The following is a 12127-nucleotide window of genomic DNA, read 5'->3' as shown; positions in this document are numbered from 1 at the left end:
GCTGGGCTGGGTTGGGTTGGGCTAGTGTAAGGTTCTGTATTGCTGGGCTGGGTTGGGCTAGTGTAAGGTTCTGTATTGCTGGGCTGGGTTGGGCTAGTGTAAGGTTCTGTATTGCTGGGCTGGGTTGGGCTAGTGTAAGGTTCTGCGATTCAGGTTGGCAGGGTGTTAGGTTCAGTCAGACTGACGTGGGAGGGCAGTGTCTGGTGTAATGCCGTAGAGCAGCCTGTGAGTTGTGACTCCTGAGCTGCAACACAAACGCATGGCCCTGTGCCAGCTATGGAGAGGCACTGGATAACACACTCTCTGTCCTCACCCTCCACAGCTCTTTTTCTCAGTCTCACAGCTGTCTATAAGTCTTAGGTCCGAGTATTTTTTTTATAAAGGTTTATAATAAGTGTGCATGTGCTTCGCTAATAGAGCTCTTCGCTAGTGGAGAAAGAGCTCTTGTATTTTATCTTTATGGAATCCAAGTCACCTCAGGTCACCTTCATAAATCCTTGATGAGAGACATTTCTGATGTTGTTTTAGTAACAAAGTCGAAACCAGACTTGTTATGAAAATTGTCTGTTGACGATAAGACTACTTCTCTTCACTGTCTCAGGCGGGCTGGATCGTCCTCCAATGTCCAGAGGTCAACTGCATGCTGACAAGCTGAGCTACAGGAGAGTAAGATGATATGAGATTTACTCAGTTCAGTGATAGCTACGTGGTTACTGTACTTAACATGTCCATCTAACAAGCTGCTCTTCTAACTGTCTGTTACACTAAAACATGTGAGGGATAAGACTAGGTAGGTATACATAAAACAAGACTTTTGTCTCAATGTGTTGAGTGTCTGTTTGACATAATTGAGCACTAAATATACACAATCTACATGAGTGGATGACTCAATAAAAACATGGTGATACCCACTCATGAGGGGGGCTGTGTTAGTAATCCCAGAACGAACAGCTGTCCTAAGTCTTAACCCCAGTAAAAATCTGCTTTTAATTTATCTGGCTATCGTTTATCCACATGTCCATCCCTTATATTTAGCCTCACAATGAAGTGTTCAGATATTCCATTGTCTTTTCAGGACAACCAGGGACACAAGTATAACACAAAACTAGTTGACATAAACAGTTGCATTCATGAGTTTAATTGACAAATGTCAAAAAGAAAAGAAGGTCCACCAAAGCACGAACCTGATCAAAATGAATGTATATGAACGCTCTAAGTACAGAAATGGTTAGTGCGAAATTAATATCCAACTTTATCCAATATCCAACAGGGACAACTTTGTGGAGTTTGGAGTTTGTGACAGCAACTATGTGAGTTTATTACAGTATTATGATGTTTCCTGTGATCTTCTATGTAGAACAACCCTTTACCTAACGACTCTTGTGTAGCTTGTGAGCGTCATAGAGCAAAAAATGTGTCTCTGCTTTTTAATAGATAGCTTTTAACAGTTTGTAACTTTTTGTATAAAAAAAACTCGCCCTCGTCTCACAAGCACCGCTCTAGCTCAGCCCCAGTTAATCACCCAGACTAATCTACGGATGCAGAAGGAATAGACGAATCCAATGGTACCACCCAGAAGTCTGTAGCTCAAACACATTATGGTTCATTTTAACATTACATTTAAGTCATTTAGCAGACGCTCTTATCAAAGGGTGGGACTCATTGGGTTAATGATGTGAACCTGACTCAATCCATTGTTTAACTGCAGAACAGCCTTCTATCTCACCTACTTTATTTTGTCTTTTTTTTAATTGAACCTTTATTTAACTAGGCAAAAACGAATTCTTATTTTACAATGACGGCCTACCCCAGCCAAACCCTCCCCTAACCCAGACAACGCTGAGCCAATTGTGCGCCGCCCTATGGGACTTCCGATCCCGGCCGGTTGTGATACAGCCTGGGATCGAACCAGGGTCTGTAGTGATGCCTCTAGAACTGAAATGCAGTGCGTTAGACTGCTGCGCCACTTGGGAGCCCGTGTGAACCATGTACAGTGGCTAGTTGGTCAGTCTATCTAATTGTAACCACACCTTTAGTATCTATAAATGGAAGAAGTTGAAGAAGTGAGTCCCAGGAACAGGCCTCAGACGTGGACAAGGGAAAAGCTTACTATCACAGTCTAGACCACTTACAGCCAGGGAAGATTTTCAGGAGGGCAATTCCATGCTAGCGGCAGAATTTCAGTTTTATATGTCAAATTTTTCCAAAAACTCTGTAAAATCTCTGCTCTGAATTAAGATTCAGTGATGTCTGCAGAAAGAATGGGGCATCAGCTATAACATGACACCTTGAGGTTTAAAACGTCTATTTTGGTTATTGAACTAGAGTAAGTGAAGTGGATTTACACCACGTAACCCTGAATCTAATTAGAATAAAAATGTGTCTGTTTTTTTACCCCGTTTTCTCCCCAATTTCATGGTATCCAATTGGTAGTTACAGTGTTGTCTCACCGCTGCAACTCCTGTATGGATTTTGGGAGAGGCGAATGTCAAGAGCCATTCGTCCTCCGAAACACAACACAACCCAACCAAGCCGCACTGCCCGCTTAACCCTGGAAGCCAGCCACACCAATGTGTCAGAGGAAACACTGTACACGTGGCGAACATTTTTCTTAAAGGTATCTGTGACCGACAGATGCATATCTGTATCCCCAATCATGTGAAATCCATAGAATGAAAAAAATATCTAAAGAAATATTTTGGGCCTTACTGCTATTAGCCCATACAAATGCTTTGAATAACAGATTCACTACATCGAACAACAGATAGTGAGTTGACATCAATTTACTGATTTCCATCTATGAACTGTAACTCAGTAAAATATTTGAAATTGTGGCATGTTGTGTTTATATTTTTGTTCAGCATAAATGTAAAAAAAATTGTTGAAAAAATGGTTTCCTGATCTGTCTTATATCGCTCAGATATACACTGCATGACCAAAAGTATGTGGACTGCTACTCATTGAACATCTCATTCCAAAATCATGGGTATTAGTATGTAGTTGGTACCCCCTTTGCTGCTATAACCGCCTATACTCTTCTGGGAAGGCTTTCCACTAGATGTTGGAACATTGCTGCGGGAAATCGCTTCCATTCATCCACAAGAGCATGAGTGAGGTCAGGCACTGATGTTGGGTGATTATGCCTGGCTCGCAGTTGGTACTCCAATTCATCTCAAAGGTGTTCGATGAGGTTGAGGTCAGGGCTCTGTGCTGGTCAGTCAAGTCTTTCCACACTGATCTCGACAAACCATTTATGTATGGGCCTCGTTTAGTGCATTGTCATGCTGAAACAGGAAAAAGCCTTCCCAAACTGTTGCCAGGAATTTGTAAGCACAGAATCATCTAGAATGTCATTGTATGCTGTAGCGTTAAGATTTCCCTTCACTGGAACTAAGGGGCCTAGCCCGAACCATGAAAAACAGCCCCAGACCATTATTCCTCTTCCACCAAACTTTACATTTGGCACTATGCAATCAGGCAGGTAGCGTTCTCCTGGCATCCACCAAACCCAGATCCGTCTGTCGGACTGCCAGATGGTGAAGCGTGATTCATCACTCCAGAGAACGCGTTTTTTACTGCTCAAGAGTCCACATAATTATGTATATTTTGTGTAGGACAGACACTTCAGAACAAACTTCCTTTGAGTTTTGGGGGGACTATCTGTTGTTCTATGTAGTGAATCTGTTATTCAATGCATTTGTATGGGCTAATAGCAGTAAGGCCCAAAATATATATATATATTTTTTCATACTTCAAGAGGTCTTAAAACTCTAAATCAAATAGCTAAATTATCCTTGGTATGACCTTCTTAAAACAATGCCATATAGCTTAGATAGGGCTTACACTGTTATGGGAGCTCTGCCCCCAAACAAGACCAAATTTATTTGGTCCGGACCAAATCTGAACCAATCATAGACGTCTACGTTTCACAAGTTTGGCCATCAAATTACAGCACAGTAGAGCTCAGTAGAGTAGAGTTCAGTACGGTACAGCAGAGTACAGTAAAGTAGAGTACAGTACAGTACGGTAGAGCAGATTTCAGTACAGTAGAGCTCAGTAGAGTAGAGTTCAGTACGGTACAGCAGAGTACAGTAAAGTAGAGTACAGTACAGTAAAGTAGAGTACAGTACAGTAGAGCAGAGTTCAGTACAGTAGAGTAGAGTTCAGTACGGTACAGCAGAATACAGTAAAGTAGAGTACAGTACAGTAGAGCAGAGTTCAGTACAGTAGAGTAGAGTTCAGTACGGTACAGCAGAGTACAGTAAAGTAGAGTAGAGTTCAGTACGGTACAGCAGAGTACAGTAAAGTAGAGTAGAGTTCAGTACGGTCCAGCAGAGTTCAGTACAGTAGAGTAGAGTTCAGTACGGTACAGCACAGTACAGTACAGTAGAGTAGAGTTCAGTACGGTACAGCAGAGTACAGTAAAGTAGAGTAGAGTTCAGTACGGTACAGCAGAGTACAGTAAAGTAGAGTAGAGTTTAGTACGGTACAGCAGAGTTCTGTACGGTACAGCAGAGTACAGTAAAGTAGAGTACAGTACAGTAGAGTAGAGTTCAGTACGGTACAGCAGAGTACAGTAAAGTAGAGTACAGTACAGTACGGTACAGCAGAGTACAGTAAAGTAGAGTACAGTACAGTACAGTACAGTAGAGTAGAGTTCAGTACGGTACAGCAGAGTCCAGTAAAGTAGAGTACAGTACAGTACAGTACAGTAGAGTAGAGTTCAGTACGGTACAGCAGAGTCCAGTAAAGTAGAGTACAGTACAGTACGGTAGAGCAGATTTCAGTACAGTAGTGTAGAATATAGTGTCGTGGAAATTCAGTACAGAGAGAGACTTGGTCTTTTCTTCAAACAATCCTCTTTATTTAATATCGATGAATTATTGAAATAATGAGACCGTCATCCCACCAGTCTTGATTGACTGTTAGGCTGAGAGTCTAGCCTTTACTGACGATGCACAGGTTTTCTATAGCTGATACCAAGATTGCTTAGTCAGTTATTTCTAACCTTCCCATAGGCCACCTTGGTTGTCTACACAGATGGTCTTTTGCTTAGTTTCCTCATCCCAAGATGAGACAATGAGGCATTGTTCTCAACTCTTCCAGGCTCTCTCTATCTCGAGTCACACACACCACATCTTGTCTATAGAATGCTAGCTTTTAGGTTTTTATCACCAACACAAATCAATTGTCAGCTTAAAACTATTTCTAGTAGAACCCATGTCCTCAACACCCAGACTAGCTGCAGGGTGCAGAGTGGAGACCTTAAAACACAGCATTAGCAGGACAGAAATATCTTACTGTTTGTTAAGTAAATAATTGTTAGATATCCAACAAATAAGGTGAACACATGTTTCCCTCAAAATAGTGCAGTACAGAGTAGAATATAGTACATTATAGTTGACTCAAATCTAGTGTGCTTTTCTGTGCCTCCCGAGTGGTGCAGCGGTCTAAAGCACTGATTGGTGCTAGAGGTGTCATTACAGATCCGGGTTCGATCCCGGGCTGTGTCGCAGCCGGCTGTGACCAGCAGACTTATGAAGCGGTGCACAATTAGCCCAGTGTCGTCTGGGTTAGAGGAGGTTTTGGCCAACTGAGATGTCCATGTCTAGCAACTCCTTGTGGTGGCCAGGTGCATGCACACTGGCTTCAGTCACCAGCTGTACAGTGTTCTCTCTGACACATTGGTGTGGCTGGCTTCCTGGTTAAGCAAACAGTGTGTCAAGAAGCAGTGGGGTCGTGTTTCGGAGGATGCATTGCTCTTGACCTTAGCCTCTCCCGAATCCGGATGGGACAAGACTGTAACTACCAATTGAGGAGAAAAAGGAGTAATAAATAATAATAATACTCCTCTTTACTGTACTATCCAAACATATGAACCCAACTGTGGGTTCTGAAGGAATTTCGAGTTTTAACCACCTAATAATTGATCAATAAATTTGATATCAGTAAAACCACTATAACTATTTGATAGGTCTATTTTTGAAGATTGGTGAAAAATGTAAATGCCCTAATTTCCATTAAAATATAGACTCTTAGCTTTCATTTGACACTCAATTTGACATGTTCCTATGAATTTGACATGTTGGTGCTCATTGGTCCTTTTACATGGAAATGACCAGGAATAATGTGAGAACACACACACACACACACACACACGCACGCACGCACGCACGCACGCACGCACGCACGCACACACACACACACACACACACACACACACACACACACACACACACACACACACACACACACACACACACACACACACACACACACACACACACACACACACACACACACACACACACACACACACACACACACACACACACACACACACACACACACACACACACACACACACACACACACACACACACACACACACACACACACACACACACACACACACACACACACACACACACACACACACACACACACACACACACACACACACACACTTGAAGGCAGTGCCCTTGTGTCCAGACCAACACGGCTGGAGAAAGTAATCAGGAAAACAGAAATGATACAAAAATCCTGTTTACTTACTGGAGAATCCGTAAAGTGGGATAAAAAGCTCAAAGAGGAGTCAGCCGTGCGTGTCAAACAGACAAATGGCAGAGAGACACGTCCAGCTGTTTGCCTGTCCTGGGGTTGCTGTAATGAGCCTTAGCCTCCATTGAGCCGACCAAAGCATCATCAGTCCCTTCCTGTCGCTAAGCCTCAACATGTCCACAAACACAGCCTCTCATTCCGATCACTCTTCGCCTACACCTCAACACATCTGCTAGGTCTGCTGCCATGGACCACAAACCTCTGACATACCTCTCCTCCTTCTACTACTGTCCCAGTCTCTCTCTCACTCTGTCTCACTGTATATGGCTCACTCACCCACCCAACCATTTAGTGACTTGGATAATTGATTTCTTTATTTAATTTTTTATTTTATTTAACTAGGCAAGTCAGTTAAGAACACATTCTTATTTATAATGATGGCCTACCCCAGCCAAACCCGGACAGCGCTGAGCCAATTGTGCGCTGCCCTATGGGACTCCCAATCACAGCTGGTTGTGATACCGCTTGGAATCAAACCAGGGTCTGTAGTGACTCCTCTAGCACTGAGGTGCCTTAGAGTGCTGCACCACTTGGGAGCCTGGAGCCCAAATCTCTGGATCCTAAATGTATGATTATAATAATTATTCATAATCATGGACTCAAAGAGTCAAACATGCAACTCTGGTTTTACAAGATCATGTCCCTTTCATCACTGTGCTGTAACAATAATATCAGTCTACCCTGTCAGTTCATTAACACTACAGATGGATACAGTAGTAACCTCTCAGAGACCATTAAAGGAGATCATGTCCCTTTCATCACTGTGCTGTAACAATAACATCAGTCTACCCTGTCAGTTCATTAACACTACAGATGGATACAGTAGTAACCTCTCAGAGACCATTAAAGGAGATCATGTCCCTTTCATCACTGTGCTGTAACAATAACATCAGTCTACCCTGTCAGTTCATTAACACTACAGATGGATACAGTAGTAACCTCTCAGAGACCATTAAAGGAGATCATGTCCCTTTCATCACTGTGCTGTAACAATAACATCAGTCTACCCTGTCAGTTCATTAACACTACAGATGGATACAGTAGTAACCTCTCAGAGACCATTAAAGGAGATCATGTCCCTTTCATCACTGTGCTGTAACAATAACATCAGTCTACCCTGTCAGTTCATTAACACTACAGATGGATACAGTAGTAACCTCTCAGAGACCATTAAAGGAGATCATGTCCCTTTCATCACTGTGCTGTAACAATAATATCAGTCTACCCTGTCAGTTCATTAACACTACAGATGGATACAGTAGTAACCTCTCAGAGACCATTAAAGGAGATCATGTCCCTTTCATCACTGTGCTGTAACAATAACATCAGTCTACCCTGTCAGTTCATTAACACTACAGATGGATACAGTAGTAACCTCTCAGAGACCATTAAAGGAGATCATGTCCCTTTCATCACTGTGCTGTAACAATAACATCAGTCTACCCTGTCAGTTCATTAACACTACAGATGGATACAGTAGTAACCTCTCAGAGACCATTAAAGGAGATCATGTCCCTTTCATCACTGTGCTGTAACAATAACATCAGTCTACCCTGTCAGTTCATTAACACTACAGATGGATACAGTAGTAACCTCTCAGAGACCATTAAAGGAGATCATGTCCCTTTCATCATCTGTGCTGTAACAATAACATCAGTCTACCCTGTCAGTTCATTAACACTACAGATGGATAGAGTAGTAACCTCTCAGAGACCATTAAAGGAGATCATGTCCCTTTCATCACTGTGCTGTAACAATAACATCAGTCTACCCTGTCAGTTCATTAACACTACAGATGGATACAGTAGTAACCTCTCAGAGACCATTAAAGGAGATCATGTCCCTTTCATCACTGTGCTGTAACAATAATATCAGTCTACCCTGTCAGTTCATTAACACTACAGATGGATACAGTAGTAACCTCTCAGAGACCATTAAAGGAGATCATGTCCCTTTCATCACTGTGCTGTAACAATAACATCAGTCTACCCTGTCAGTTCATTAACACTACAGATGGATACAGTAGTAACCTCTCAGAGACCATTAAAGGAGATCATGTCCCTTTCATCACTGTGCTGTAACAATAACATCAGTCTACCCTGTCAGTTCATTAACACTACAGATGGATACAGTAGTAACCTCTCAGAGACCATTAAAGGAGATCATGTCCCTTTCATCACTGTGCTGTAACAATAACATCAGTCTACCCTGTCAGTTCATTAACACTACAGATGGATAGAGTAGTAACCTCTCAGAGACCATTAAAGGAGATCATGTCCCTTTCATCACTGTGCTGTAACAATAACATCAGTCTACCCTGTCAGTTCATTAACACTACAGATGGATGCAGTAGTAACCTCTCAGAGACCATTAAAGGAGATCATGTCCCTTTCATCACTGTGCTGTAACAATAACATCAGTCTACCCTGTCAGTTCATTAACACTACAGATGGATACAGTAGTAACCTCTCAGAGACCATTAAAGGAGATCATGTCGCTTTCATCATCTGTGCTGTAACAATAACATCAGTCTACCCTGTCAGTTCATTAACACTACAGATGGATAGAGTAGTAACCTCTCAGAGACCATTAAAGGAGATCATGTCCCTTTCATCACTGTGCTGTAACAATAACATCAGTCTACCCTGTCAGTTCATTAACACTACAGATGGATAGAGTAGTAACCTCTCAGAGACCATTAAAGGAGATCATGTCCCTTTCATCACTGTGCTGTAACAATAACATCAGTCTACCCTGTCAGTTCATTAACACTACAGATGGATACAGTAGTAACCTCTCAGAGACCATTAAAGGAGATAATGTCCCTTTCATCACTGTGCTGTAACAATAACATCATTCTACCCTGTCAGTTCATTAACACTACAGATGGATACAGTAGTAACCTCTCAGAGACCATTAAAGGAGATCATGTCCCTTTCATCACTGTGCTGTAACAATAATATCAGTCTACCCTGTCAGTTCATTAACACTACAGATGGATACAGTAGTAACCTCTCAGAGACCATTAAAGGAGATCATGGAATGGAATCAATGTTCTTGTGAACACCTGTAGGGTACTGAGATATGGTTATTTGTTACTTCCAGGCCAATGTGTGGTCTAATATCACATACTAATAGATTTCCACTTCCCTCTCTCAGTAATGCTGTCTCACATTTCTATACTAAGCAGAGTAAGAGATGAGTTATAAACTGAGAACCAGCTTCACATCTGGCCCAAATAAAATGCAATGCCATCTCCAATCCCCATTAAAAAGAACTTGCATTAATTACTACATTAACTTATTAATCATGCACTCATCACTCCATCCATCTATACACACTTTTACAGTAATTAATCATATTTGTCAGTAGCAGCAGCATATGTCTAAAATACTCTGTTTATTGCCTGACAATAGACAAACACACTCAGGGAAATGGCTGTCTCTTCCTTATATGACAAAAATATATTACCCTTTCACCCAATAGTTAAACATTGTTATGGCTAGGCTACTTCATCTGTACAATAACCGGTGTTTATGTCATCCCTCACAGCCTATTACAGCTTCGGTGCATCATCAGCTCACATCTCAGCTCACTGGTCACCATAGCAGCACCCACTCGTAGCACGCGCTCCAGCAGGTATATCTCACTGGTCACCCCCAAAGCCAATTTCTCCTTTGGTCGTCTTTCCTTCCAGTTCTCTGCTAACCATGACTGGAACGAATTGCAAAAATCTCTGAAGCTGGAGACTCACATCTCCCTCCCTAGCTTTAAGCACCAGCTGTCAGAGCAGCTTACAGATCACTGCACCTGTACATAGCACATCTGTAAACAGCCCATCTGTCTACCTACCTCCTCCCCATACTGGTATTTATTTATTTATTTTGCTCCTTTGCACCCCAGTATCTCTACCTGCACATTCATCTTCTGCACATCTACCATTCCAGTGTTTAATTGCTATGTTGTAATTACTTTGCCACCATGGCCTATTTATTTCCTTAACTTACCTCATTTGCACTCACTGTATATAGACTTTTTGTTTTCTTTTGTTCTACTGTATTATTGACTATATGTTTTGTTTACTCCATGTGTAACTCCGTGTTGTTGTATGTGTCTAACTGCTTTGCTTTATCTTGGCCAGGTCACAGTTGCAAATGAGAACTGGTTCTCAACTTTCCTACCTGGTTAAATAAAGGTTAAATGAATAAAAAATCTGTAGCTCGGTGCACGTGGTCGGGTGACAGTCCTAATCTTAGTGAGGTTTACTGTCTACTCAGCACATTGTCTTACCAGGAGAGTACAGTTTGGCAAGTTGTTGGGCCCCGGGGTGTGCTGCGGTCCCCAGCGAGACGCCATGCTGCGGGCAGCCGCGCCGTGCTCAATCCCGTTAGGATCCTCTTCTTCCATAGACCGATGTTTGATCTCTCTCTTTGACAGTAGTACTGCTGCTTCCAACTCAAGCCTCCCTTCCATTCCCCCGGTTTCAACTAAAATGCTTAAATCATGTTTATTTTATTTTATTTTAAACAATGCCAGTTATTTGATTACTTGCGAATGTTTATGTCAGTGTGGTGGAGTGATGCTTTCGGAGCTAACCAATAAAACCCGGAACTGCGCCTCTGACACACAGAACTATACAATGGCAGCTACTGCTTTCCTTTCGTCAGATTGATCCAACTGTTTATTTCATTCTTCAAAGACAACAAACAGCATGGTGTTTATGTAAATATCGTACAACTGGCGAGTTTTAGAGTGGCGCTTTCATGTTTTGCTAATTATTAAAACTAGGTTTTTTAATCTCTCCTTTCTTAAAGCCGATTTATGCTTGATCTGGTAATGTGGTCCGGAGGTTCTGTACAGAGGGTGTGACTCAATTGCGGAGCCTCTGGAGGCTTGCAGAGGCCAAATCAAGCTCCATACTGCATCGCCTTGCGCCTCTCAAATGTTGTAACAATGTGGAGGGCTCCTTATAGAACTCGTTAGCTTGTAGACCTAAAACATGGAAATGAGTTACCTCTGGTTCGTTAAACCATCCCTATGGGAAAAATGAATTGGGAATGAATAGGGTTTTGGAATAAACCCCCAAAATAAGGGCTGAGGTTAACACAGGCTTAGGAGATCTTATATGTTTTGTTTTATGAGATAATATCAGTCAGTTAATATGACCTTTATGGCTCAATGTGTTTCATGTGGTTTTTATTATTACATGCTTCAAAATTCACCAAAAGTGAAGTTAGCTGATATCTCATAGATCAAAACGTATAACATGTCCTAAGCCTGTGTTTACTACAGAACATATTTTCAGCATTTATCCAAAACCTCTACAAAAATGCAATTTATTTTCTCCATGGGCAACAATAGCTAATATTGTTAATGGAAACTACTTAAATAGGTAGAACAAATATGTCTTTCCTCTGAGAATGACAAAACCACCGCCATAAATACCTGGCATCAGAGTGAACGCCTCTGAGTGTCTAGATCTCACACTTTCCTGTCCTCTAACACT

General features: G+C 41.8%; 1 pseudogene; it reads right to left on the bottom strand.

Moving 5' to 3' along the window:
- LOC115109785 (plasmanylethanolamine desaturase 1-like) overlaps positions 1–11094 on the bottom strand; it is a 30928-nt pseudogene extending 19834 nt beyond the window's left edge.
- Positions 11095–12127: the final 1033 nt, after the last annotated feature.

This window comes from Oncorhynchus nerka, linkage group LG25 (assembly GCF_034236695.1).
Source record: "Oncorhynchus nerka isolate Pitt River linkage group LG25, Oner_Uvic_2.0, whole genome shotgun sequence".
Classification (NCBI taxonomy): Eukaryota; Metazoa; Chordata; class Actinopteri; order Salmoniformes; family Salmonidae; genus Oncorhynchus; species Oncorhynchus nerka.
The sequence above is the reverse complement of the archived record's forward strand: the minus strand, read 5'-3'. Positions and strand labels throughout refer to the sequence as shown.